This window comes from Eschrichtius robustus, chromosome 7, assembly GCF_028021215.1.
Source record: "Eschrichtius robustus isolate mEscRob2 chromosome 7, mEscRob2.pri, whole genome shotgun sequence".
In the NCBI taxonomy this organism is placed as follows: Eukaryota; Metazoa; Chordata; class Mammalia; order Artiodactyla; family Eschrichtiidae; genus Eschrichtius; species Eschrichtius robustus.
In genome coordinates, this window is record NC_090830.1 from 49,046,148 (window position 1) to 49,059,511 (window position 13,364).

Genomic DNA, 13,364 nt, shown 5'->3' on the forward strand with positions numbered 1-13,364 from the left:
ACCAGAATAGGGCCTGAAGCAATCCTGCGCTTTTGCGGCTAGCTCCCAAAACAGCGAGTTGAAAAATGGAGCTCAGGGGCACTGCAATTCACAAACCTGCAGAGTTATAAATGTTAACTCTCGTCCACAAATAGATTGAGGAAACGCAACGAAGAGGATTTGAAAGCAAGGCAGAATTGCAGGAAACAGATTTCAGGAGGCAGATTCGAATCGCCTTTAAAGCACAGGAAAAGCGGCAAAACCTCGACAATGATGCCCTTGGCCAAAAAGGGCGTATGCGTTTTTTCCTGAATATATTCAGGAAAAAACGCATACGCCCTTTTTGGCCAACCAAGCAACCTGGAAAGGCAAATCAGGGCTACAAAGAAGTCTCGCTTCCCATTGGTCAAAAGGGCCATGCTGAATAAAGTGTCAAAACCAGAAATGCAGGAAAGGCCACGGAGAAACGGGAGCCTTGCTACGCTGATGGGCGGGATGTAAATTGCCAACAGCCACTCTGGAGAAGTGTACGGTGTGTCCTGAAACATTTACAAAACTCAGCTTAGAGAGCATAGGGCACTTCCACTCATGGGCGTATAAAATGGGAAAACTAAAAATCAGCAAGACACAAGCACCCCAAAGTTTAGGGCTGCTCTGTTGACAAGAACCTCCACTTTGTTACACCTTAAATATCCCACGAAAGAGAAAAATGGATAAAGAAGTTCTGGTCCTTATGTACAATGGAATATCACTCAGCCATGAAATCAACGTCATAAGGCTAGTAGCAGCATGATGAGTGGATTTAGGTACGACGATTCTAAGTGAAATAAGTCACACAGAAAAAGACACTTATCATAAGATATCACTTATAGAGGGAATGTAAAAACCGCTACCCTTGAACTGAATTACAACACAGAACAGAGTCACACGTTTAGAAAACACACTATGGCTGCCTAACGGGAAAGGTGAGGTGGGGTGATGCATAAAACAAGGGTTTCAAATTAGCTCAGATACCGTTCCATAAACCCAATATGTAATAGACAAGACCTACTCCTTGCTCAGTGAACTGGACTCAACACCCCCTACTCACTGCCCAAGAATATACCTGACTAGTAAGAATCTTAAAACCTATGTATTGATATCTCTCTGTAAGTGAGTCAAGTGGGTGTAAAGCTGCATAAACACAGCAGTAAAAAGCAGCTAAACCCCATTATAAAACTCAATTAATTTTAAAAACCCGTGAAGCAAAGACAGTGAAAGAGAGAGAAATTCTTACAAAATTCGTTCAGGGGCTGTGATGCCACCTGGATTGACCATATCTAGACCTGCAGCTGATTGAGACATAAGGGTGGACACTCTTGGGGCTGAGAGGTTTGGTGAGGTTGGGTGAGCAAACGCAGACGCTTTAAAGTAATACTGCGTGGTACCCATCCCATGGGTCCCAAATCTCCAGGTTCAAGGGCATCTTCCTACATGGAAAACATGCATGAGAAACCCAGAAGATGGTCCACCGAGTGATCGGGAAAGGTTTCTAAAACGCACCTCATTTCTCATCTCCTTGTGCTCGGGTTCGCCATTCCAGCCGCTTTACTAGCAATCTCCCTCCTTGGAGAATCAGCACCTTTAACCTCCTGTTCCATACAGGTTGCAATTTGTCCTGAGGATGAACGGGAAGACGGGGAACCAATGAGAGACTAGCTCTAGGTGTTGGGACAGGCACAGGTCACTATATTTTCCCATCAGGAAGAAGAATTAACCGCAGGCTCAGTCTGCTGACCGGAACCAGAATAGGGCCTGAAGCAATCCTGCGCTTTTGCGGCTAGCTCCCAAAACAGCGAGTTGAAAAATGGAGCTCAGGGGCACTGCAATTCACAAACCTGCAGAGTTATAAATGTTAACTCTCGTCCACAAATAGATTGAGGAAACGCAACGAAGAGGATTTGAAAGCAAGGCAGAATTGCAGGAAACAGATTTCAGGAGGCAGATTCGAATCGCCTTTAAAGCACAGGAAAAGCGGCAAAACCTCGACAATGATGCCCTTGGCCAAAAAGGGCGTATGCGTTTTTTCCTGAATATATTCAGGAAAAAACGCATACGCCCTTTTTGGCCAACCAAGCAACCTGGAAAGGCAAATCAGGGCTACAAAGAAGTCTCGCTTCCCATTGGTCAAAAGGGCCATGCTGAATAAAGTGTCAAAACCAGAAATGCAGGAAAGGCCACGGAGAAACGGGAGCCTTGCTACGCTGATGGGCGGGATGTAAATTGCCAACAGCCACTCTGGAGAAGTGTACGGTGTGTCCTGAAACATTTACAAAACTCAGCTTAGAGAGCATAGGGCACTTCCACTCATGGGCGTATAAAATGGGAAAACTAAAAATCAGCAAGACACAAGCACCCCAAAGTTTAGGGCTGCTCTGTTGACAAGAACCTCCACTTTGTTACACCTTAAATATCCCACGAAAGAGAAAAATGGATAAAGAAGTTCTGGTCCTTATGTACAATGGAATATCACTCAGCCATGAAATCAACGTCATAAGGCTAGTAGCAGCATGATGAGTGGATTTAGGTACGACGATTCTAAGTGAAATAAGTCACACAGAAAAAGACACTTATCATAAGATATCACTTATAGAGGGAATGTAAAAACCGCTACCCTTGAACTGAATTACAACACAGAACAGAGTCACACGTTTAGAAAACACACTATGGCTGCCTAACGGGAAAGGTGAGGTGGGGTGATGCATAAAACAAGGGTTTCAAATTAGCTCAGATACCGTTCAATAAACCCAATATGTAATAGACAAGACCTACTCCTTGCTCAGTGAACTGGACTCAACACCCCCTACTCACTGCCCAAGAATATACCTGACTAGTAAGAATCTTAAAACCTATGTATTGATATCTCTCTGTAAGTGAGTCAAGTGGGTGTAAAGCTGCATAAACACAGCAGTAAAAAGCAGCTAAACCCCATTATAAAACTCAATTAATTTTAAAAACCCGTGAAGCAAAGACAGTGAAAGAGAGAGAAATTCTTACAAAATTCGTTCAGGGGCTGTGATGCCACCTGGATTGACCATATCTAGACCTGCAGCTGATTGAGACATAAGGGTGGACACTCTTGGGGCTGAGAGGTTTGGTGAGGTTGGGTGAGCAAACGCAGACGCTTTAAAGTAATACTGCGTGGTACCCATCCCATGGGTCCCAAATCTCCAGGTTCAAGGGCATCTTCCTACATGGAAAACATGCATGAGAAACCCAGAAGATGGTCCACCGAGTGATCGGGAAAGGTTTCTAAAACGCACCTCATTTCTCATCTCCTTGTGCTCGGGTTCGCCATTCCAGCCGCTTTACTAGCAATCTCCCTCCTTGGAGAATCAGCACCTTTAACCTCCTGTTCCATACAGGTTGCAATTTGTCCTGAGGATGAACGGGAAGACGGGGAACCAATGAGAGACTAGCTCTAGGTGTTGGGACAGGCACAGGTCACTATATTTTCCCATCAGGAAGAAGAATTAACCGCAGGCTCAGTCTGCTGACCGGAACCAGAATAGGGCCTGAAGCAATCCTGCGCTTTTGCGGCTAGCTCCCAAAACAGCGAGTTGAAAAATGGAGCTCAGGGGCACTGCAATTCACAAACCTGCAGAGTTATAAATGTTAACTCTCGTCCACAAATAGATTGAGGAAACGCAACGAAGAGGATTTGAAAGCAAGGCAGAATTGCAGGAAACAGATTTCAGGAGGCAGATTCGAATCGCCTTTAAAGCACAGGAAAAGCGGCAAAACCTCGACAATGATGCCCTTGGCCAAAAAGGGCGTATGCGTTTTTTCCTGAATATATTCAGGAAAAAACGCATACGCCCTTTTTGGCCAACCAAGCAACCTGGAAAGGCAAATCAGGGCTACAAAGAAGTCTCGCTTCCCATTGGTCAAAAGGGCCATGCTGAATAAAGTGTCAAAACCAGAAATGCAGGAAAGGCCACGGAGAAACGGGAGCCTTGCTACGCTGATGGGCGGGATGTAAATTGCCAACAGCCACTCTGGAGAAGTGTACGGTGTGTCCTGAAACATTTACAAAACTCAGCTTAGAGAGCATAGGGCACTTCCACTCATGGGCGTATAAAATGGGAAAACTAAAAATCAGCAAGACACAAGCACCCCAAAGTTTAGGGCTGCTCTGTTGACAAGAACCTCCACTTTGTTACACCTTAAATATCCCACGAAAGAGAAAAATGGATAAAGAAGTTCTGGTCCTTATGTACAATGGAATATCACTCAGCCATGAAATCAACGTCATAAGGCTAGTAGCAGCATGATGAGTGGATTTAGGTACGACGATTCTAAGTGAAATAAGTCACACAGAAAAAGACACTTATCATAAGATATCACTTATAGAGGGAATGTAAAAACCAATACCCTTGAACTGAATTACAAAACAGAACAGAGTCACACGTTTAGAAAACACACTATGGCTGCCTAACGGGAAAGGTGAGGTGGGGTGATGCATAAAACAAGGGTTTCAAATTAGCTCAGATACCGTTCCAAAAACCCAATATGTAATAGACAAGACCTACTCCTTGCTCAGTGAACTGGACTCAACACCCCCTATTCACCGCCCAAGAATATATCTGACTAGAAAGAATCTTAAAACCTATGTATTCTTATCTCTCTGTAAGTGAGTCAAGTGAGTGTAAAGCTGCATAAACACAGCAGTGAAAAGCAGCTAAACCCCATTATAAAACTCAATTAATTTTAAAAACCCGTGAAACAAAGACAGTGAAAGAGAGAGAAATTCTTACAAAATTCGTTCAGGGGCTGTGATGCCACCTGGGTTGACCATATCTAGACCTGCAGCTGATTGAGACATAAGGGTGGACACTCTTGGGGCTGAGAGGTTTGGTGACGTTGGGTGAGCAAACGCAGACGCTTTAAAGTAATACTGCGTGGTACCATCCCATGGGTCCCAAATCTCCAGGTTCAAGGGCATCTTCCTACATGGAAAACATGCATGAGAAACCCAGAAGGCGGTACACCGAGTGATCGGGAAAGGTTTCTAAAACGCACCTCATTTCTCATCTCCTTGTGCTCGGGTTCGCCATTCCAGCCGCTTTACTAGCAATCTCCCTCCTTAGAGAATCAGCAGCTTTAACCTCCTGTTCCGTACAGGTTGCAATGTGTTCTGAGGATGAACGGGAAGAGGGGGAACCAATGAGAGACTAGCTCTAGGTGTTGCGACAGGCACAGATCACTCTATTTTCCCATCAGGAAGAAGAATTAACCACAGGCTCAGTCTGCCGCCCGGATGCAGAATAGGGCCTAAAGCAATCCTGCGCTTTTTCGGCCAGCTCCCAAGAGAGCGAGTTGAAAAATGGAGCTCAGGGGCACTGCAATTCACAAACCTGCAGAATTATAAATGATAACTCTCGTCTAAAAATATATTGAGGGAAGGCAACAAAGAGGATTTGAAAGCAAGGCAGAATTGCAGGAAACAGATTTCAGGAGGCAGATTCGAATCGCCTTTAAACCACAGGAAAAGCGGCAAAACCTCGACAATGATGCCCTTGGCCAAAAAGGGCGTATGCGTTTTTTCCTGAATATATTCAGGAAAAAACGTACACGCCCTTTTTCGCCGTCCAAGCATCCTGGAAAGGCAAATCAGCGGTACAAAGAAGTCTCGCTTCCCATCGGTCAAAAGGGACATGCTGAATAAAGTGTCAAAACCAAAAACGCAGGACAGGCCATGGAGAAACGGAAGCCTTGCTACGCTGATGGGCAGGATGTAAATTGCCAACAGCCACTCTGGAGAATTGTACGGTGTGTCCTGAAACATCTACAAAACTCAGCTTAGAGAGCATAGGGCACTTCCACTCATGGGCGTATAAATTGGGAAAACCAAAAATCAGCAAGACACAAGCACCCCAAAGTTTAGGGCTGCTCTGTTGACAAAAACCTCCACTTCGTTACACCTTAAATATCCCAGGAAAGAGAAAAATGGATAAAGAAGTTGTGGTCCTTATGTACAATGGAATATCACTCAGCCATGAAATCAACGTCATAAGGCTAGTAGCAGCATGATGAGTGGATTTAGGTACGACGATTCTAAGTGAAATAAGTCACACAGAAAAAGACACTTATCATAAGATATCACTTATAGAGGGAATGTAAAAACCGCTACCCTTGAACTGAATTACAACACAGAACAGAGTCACACGTTTAGAAAACACACTATGGCTGCATAACGGGAAAGGTGAGGTGGGGTGATGCATAAAACAAGGGTTTCAAATTAGCTCAGATACCGTTCCATAAACCCAATATGTAATAGACAAGACCTACTCCTTGCTCAGTGAACTGGACTCAAAACCCCCTACTCACTGCCCAAGAATATACCTGACTAGTAAGAATCTTAAAACCTATGTATTGATATCTCTCTGTAAGTGAGTCAAGTGGGTGTAAAGCTGCATAAACACAGCAGTGAAAAGCAGCTAAACCCCATTATAAAACTCAATTAATTTTAAAAACCCGTGAAGCAAAGACAGTGAAAGAGAGAGAAATTCTTACAAAATTCGTTCAGGGGCTGTGATGCCACCTGGATTGACCATATCTAGACCTGCAGCTGATTTAGACATAAGGGTGGACACTCTTGGGGCTGACAGGTTTGGTGAGGTTGGGTGAGCAAACGCAGACGCTTTAAAGTAATACTGCGTGTTACCCATCCCATGGGTCCCAAATCTCCAGGTTCAAGGGCATCTTCCTACATGGAAAACATGCATGAGAAACCCAGAAGATGGTCCACCGAGTGATCGGGAAAGGTTTCTAAAACGTACCTCATTTCTCGTCTCCTTGTGCTCGGGTTCGCCATTCCAGCCGCTTTACTAGCAATCTCCCTCCTTGGAGAATCAGCACCTTTAACCTCCTGTTCCATACAGGTTGCAATTTGTCCTGAGGATGAACGGGAAGACGGGGAACCAATGAGAGACTAGCTCTAGGTGTTGGGACAGGCACAGGTCACTATATTTTCCCATCAGGAAGAAGAATTAACCGCAGGCTCAGTCTGCTGACCGGAACCAGAATAGGGCCTGAAGCAATCCTGCGCTTTTGCGGCTAGCTCCCAAAACAGCGAGTTGAAAAATGGAGCTCAGGGGCACTGCAATTCACAAACCTGCAGAGTTATAAATGTTAACTCTCGTCCACAAATAGATTGAGGAAACGCAACGAAGAGGATTTGAAAGCAAGGCAGAATTGCAGGAAACAGATTTCAGGAGGCAGATTCGAATCGCCTTTAAAGCACAGGAAAAGCGGCAAAACCTCGACAATGATGCCCTTGGCCAAAAAGGGCGTATGCGTTTTTTCCTGAATATATTCAGGAAAAAACGCATACGCCCTTTTTGGCCAACCAAGCAACCTGGAAAGGCAAATCAGGGCTACAAAGAAGTCTCGCTTCCCATCGGTCAAAAGGGACATGCTGAATAAAGTGTCAAAACCAAAAACGCAGGACAGGCCATGGAGAAACGGAAGCCTTGCTACGCTGATGGGCAGGATGTAAATTGCCAACAGCCACTCTGGAGAATTGTACGGTGTGTCCTGAAACATCTACAAAACTCAGCTTAGAGAGCATAGGGCACTTCCACTCATGGGCGTATAAATTGGGAAAACCAAAAATCAGCAAGACACAAGCACCCCAAAGTTTAGGGCTGCTCTGTTGACAAAAACCTCCACTTCGTTACACCTTAAATATCCCAGGAAAGAGAAAAATGGATAAAGAAGTTGTGGTCCTTATGTACAATGGAATATCACTCAGCCATGAAATCAACGTCATAAGGCTAGTAGCAGCATGATGAGTGGATTTAGGTACGACGATTCTAAGTGAAATAAGTCACACAGAAAAAGACACTTATCATAAGATATCACTTATAGAGGGAATGTAAAAACCGCTACCCTTGAACTGAATTACAACACAGAACAGAGTCACACGTTTAGAAAACACACTATGGCTGCATAACGGGAAAGGTGAGGTGGGGTGATGCATAAAACAAGGGTTTCAAATTAGCTCAGATACCGTTCCATAAACCCAATATGTAATAGACAAGACCTACTCCTTGCTCAGTGAACTGGACTCAAAACCCCCTACTCACTGCCCAAGAATATACCTGACTAGTAAGAATCTTAAAACCTATGTATTGATATCTCTCTGTAAGTGAGTCAAGTGGGTGTAAAGCTGCATAAACACAGCAGTGAAAAGCAGCTAAACCCCATTATAAAACTCAATTAATTTTAAAAACCCGTGAAGCAAAGACAGTGAAAGAGAGAGAAATTCTTACAAAATTCGTTCAGGGGCTGTGATGCCACCTGGATTGACCATATCTAGACCTGCAGCTGATTTAGACATAAGGGTGGACACTCTTGGGGCTGACAGGTTTGGTGAGGTTGGGTGAGCAAACGCAGACGCTTTAAAGTAATACTGCGTGTTACCCATCCCATGGGTCCCAAATCTCCAGGTTCAAGGGCATCTTCCTACATGGAAAACATGCATGAGAAACCCAGAAGATGGTCCACCGAGTGATCGGGAAAGGTTTCTAAAACGTACCTCATTTCTCGTCTCCTTGTGCTCGGGTTCGCCATTCCAGCCGCTTTACTAGCAATCTCCCTCCTTGGAGAATCAGCACCTTTAACCTCCTGTTCCATACAGGTTGCAATTTGTCCTGAGGATGAACGGGAAGACGGGGAACCAATGAGAGACTAGCTCTAGGTGTTGGGACAGGCACAGGTCACTATATTTTCCCATCAGGAAGAAGAATTAACCGCAGGCTCAGTCTGCTGACCGGAACCAGAATAGGGCCTGAAGCAATCCTGCGCTTTTGCGGCTAGCTCCCAAAACAGCGAGTTGAAAAATGGAGCTCAGGGGCACTGCAATTCACAAACCTGCAGAGTTATAAATGTTAACTCTCGTCCACAAATAGATTGAGGAAACGCAACGAAGAGGATTTGAAAGCAAGGCAGAATTGCAGGAAACAGATTTCAGGAGGCAGATTCGAATCGCCTTTAAAGCACAGGAAAAGCGGCAAAACCTCGACAATGATGCCCTTGGCCAAAAAGGGCGTATGCGTTTTTTCCTGAATATATTCAGGAAAAAACGCATACGCCCTTTTTGGCCAACCAAGCAACCTGGAAAGGCAAATCAGGGCTACAAAGAAGTCTCGCTTCCCATTGGTCAAAAGGGCCATGCTGAATAAAGTGTCAAAACCAGAAATGCAGGAAAGGCCACGGAGAAACGGGAGCCTTGCTACGCTGATGGGCGGGATGTAAATTGCCAACAGCCACTCTGGAGAAGTGTACGGTGTGTCCTGAAACATTTACAAAACTCAGCTTAGAGAGCATAGGGCACTTCCACTCATGGGCGTATAAAATGGGAAAACTAAAAATCAGCAAGACACAAGCACCCCAAAGTTTAGGGCTGCTCTGTTGACAAGAACCTCCACTTTGTTACACCTTAAATATCCCACGAAAGAGAAAAATGGATAAAGAAGTTCTGGTCCTTATGTACAATGGAATATCACTCAGCCATGAAATCAACGTCATAAGGCTAGTAGCAGCATGATGAGTGGATTTAGGTACGACGATTCTAAGTGAAATAAGTCACACAGAAAAAGACACTTATCATAAGATATCACTTATAGAGGGAATGTAAAAACCAATACCCTTGAACTGAATTACAAAACAGAACAGAGTCACACGTTTAGAAAACACACTATGGCTGCCTAACGGGAAAGGTGAGGTGGGGTGATGCATAAAACAAGGGTTTCAAATTAGCTCAGATACCGTTCCAAAAACCCAATATGTAATAGACAAGACCTACTCCTTGCTCAGTGAACTGGACTCAACACCCCCTATTCACCGCCCAAGAATATATCTGACTAGAAAGAATCTTAAAACCTATGTATTCTTATCTCTCTGTAAGTGAGTCAAGTGAGTGTAAAGCTGCATAAACACAGCAGTGAAAAGCAGCTAAACCCCATTATAAAACTCAATTAATTTTAAAAACCCGTGAAACAAAGACAGTGAAAGAGAGAGAAATTCTTACAAAATTCGTTCAGGGGCTGTGATGCCACCTGGGTTGACCATATCTAGACCTGCAGCTGATTGAGACATAAGGGTGGACACTCTTGGGGCTGAGAGGTTTGGTGACGTTGGGTGAGCAAACGCAGACGCTTTAAAGTAATACTGCGTGGTACCATCCCATGGGTCCCAAATCTCCAGGTTCAAGGGCATCTTCCTACATGGAAAACATGCATGAGAAACCCAGAAGGCGGTACACCGAGTGATCGGGAAAGGTTTCTAAAACGCACCTCATTTCTCATCTCCTTGTGCTCGGGTTCGCCATTCCAGCCGCTTTACTAGCAATCTCCCTCCTTAGAGAATCAGCAGCTTTAACCTCCTGTTCCGTACAGGTTGCAATGTGTTCTGAGGATGAACGGGAAGAGGGGGAACCAATGAGAGACTAGCTCTAGGTGTTGCGACAGGCACAGATCACTCTATTTTCCCATCAGGAAGAAGAATTAACCACAGGCTCAGTCTGCCGCCCGGATGCAGAATAGGGCCTAAAGCAATCCTGCGCTTTTTCGGCCAGCTCCCAAGAGAGCGAGTTGAAAAATGGAGCTCAGGGGCACTGCAATTCACAAACCTGCAGAATTATAAATGATAACTCTCGTCTAAAAATATATTGAGGGAAGGCAACAAAGAGGATTTGAAAGCAAGGCAGAATTGCAGGAAACAGATTTCAGGAGGCAGATTCGAATCGCCTTTAAACCACAGGAAAAGCGGCAAAACCTCGACAATGATGCCCTTGGCCAAAAAGGGCGTATGCGTTTTTTCCTGAATATATTCAGGAAAAAACGTACACGCCCTTTTTCGCCGTCCAAGCATCCTGGAAAGGCAAATCAGCGGTACAAAGAAGTCTCGCTTCCCATCGGTCAAAAGGGACATGCTGAATAAAGTGTCAAAACCAAAAACGCAGGACAGGCCATGGAGAAACGGAAGCCTTGCTACGCTGATGGGCAGGATGTAAATTGCCAACAGCCACTCTGGAGAATTGTACGGTGTGTCCTGAAACATCTACAAAACTCAGCTTAGAGAGCATAGGGCACTTCCACTCATGGGCGTATAAATTGGGAAAACCAAAAATCAGCAAGACACAAGCACCCCAAAGTTTAGGGCTGCTCTGTTGACAAAAACCTCCACTTCGTTACACCTTAAATATCCCAGGAAAGAGAAAAATGGATAAAGAAGTTGTGGTCCTTATGTACAATGGAATATCACTCAGCCATGAAATCAACGTCATAAGGCTAGTAGCAGCATGATGAGTGGATTTAGGTACGACGATTCTAAGTGAAATAAGTCACACAGAAAAAGACACTTATCATAAGATATCACTTATAGAGGGAATGTAAAAACCGCTACCCTTGAACTGAATTACAACACAGAACAGAGTCACACGTTTAGAAAACACACTATGGCTGCATAACGGGAAAGGTGAGGTGGGGTGATGCATAAAACAAGGGTTTCAAATTAGCTCAGATACCGTTCCATAAACCCAATATGTAATAGACAAGACCTACTCCTTGCTCAGTGAACTGGACTCAAAACCCCCTACTCACTGCCCAAGAATATACCTGACTAGTAAGAATCTTAAAACCTATGTATTGATATCTCTCTGTAAGTGAGTCAAGTGGGTGTAAAGCTGCATAAACACAGCAGTGAAAAGCAGCTAAACCCCATTATAAAACTCAATTAATTTTAAAAACCCGTGAAGCAAAGACAGTGAAAGAGAGAGAAATTCTTACAAAATTCGTTCAGGGGCTGTGATGCCACCTGGATTGACCATATCTAGACCTGCAGCTGATTTAGACATAAGGGTGGACACTCTTGGGGCTGACAGGTTTGGTGAGGTTGGGTGAGCAAACGCAGACGCTTTAAAGTAATACTGCGTGTTACCCATCCCATGGGTCCCAAATCTCCAGGTTCAAGGGCATCTTCCTACATGGAAAACATGCATGAGAAACCCAGAAGATGGTCCACCGAGTGATCGGGAAAGGTTTCTAAAACGCACCTCATTTCTCATCTCCTTGTGCTCGGGTTCGCCATTCCAGCCGCTTTACTAGCAATCTCCCTCCTTGGAGAATCAGCACCTTTAACCTCCTGTTCCATACAGGTTGCAATTTGTCCTGAGGATGAACGGGAAGACGGGGAACCAATGAGAGACTAGCTCTAGGTGTTGGGACAGGCACAGGTCACTATATTTTCCCATCAGGAAGAAGAATTAACCGCAGGCTCAGTCTGCTGACCGGAACCAGAATAGGGCCTGAAGCAATCCTGCGCTTTTGCGGCTAGCTCCCAAAACAGCGAGTTGAAAAATGGAGCTCAGGGGCACTGCAATTCACAAACCTGCAGAGTTATAAATGTTAACTCTCGTCCACAAATAGATTGAGGAAACGCAACGAAGAGGATTTGAAAGCAAGGCAGAATTGCAGGAAACAGATTTCAGGAGGCAGATTCGAATCGCCTTTAAAGCACAGGAAAAGCGGCAAAACCTCGACAATGATGCCCTTGGCCAAAAAGGGCGTATGCGTTTTTTCCTGAATATATTCAGGAAAAAACGCATACGCCCTTTTTGGCCAACCAAGCAACCTGGAAAGGCAAATCAGGGCTACAAAGAAGTCTCGCTTCCCATTGGTCAAAAGGGCCATGCTGAATAAAGTGTCAAAACCAGAAATGCAGGAAAGGCCACGGAGAAACGGGAGCCTTGCTACGCTGATGGGCGGGATGTAAATTGCCAACAGCCACTCTGGAGAAGTGTACGGTGTGTCCTGAAACATTTACAAAACTCAGCTTAGAGAGCATAGGGCACTTCCACTCATGGGCGTATAAAATGGGAAAACTAAAAATCAGCAAGACACAAGCACCCCAAAGTTTAGGGCTGCTCTGTTGACAAGAACCTCCACTTTGTTACACCTTAAATATCCCACGAAAGAGAAAAATGGATAAAGAAGTTCTGGTCCTTATGTACAATGGAATATCACTCAGCCATGAAATCAACGTCATAAGGCTAGTAGCAGCATGATGAGTGGATTTAGGTACGACGATTCTAAGTGAAATAAGTCACACAGAAAAAGACACTTATCATAAGATATCACTTATAGAGGGAATGTAAAAACCAATACCCTTGAACTGAATTACAAAACAGAACAGAGTCACACGTTTAGAAAACACACTATGGCTGCCTAACGGGAAAGGTGAGGTGGGGTGATGCATAAAACAAGGGTTTCAAATTAGCTCAGATACCGTTCCAAAAACCCAATATGTAATAGACAAGACCTACTCCTTGCTCAGTGAAC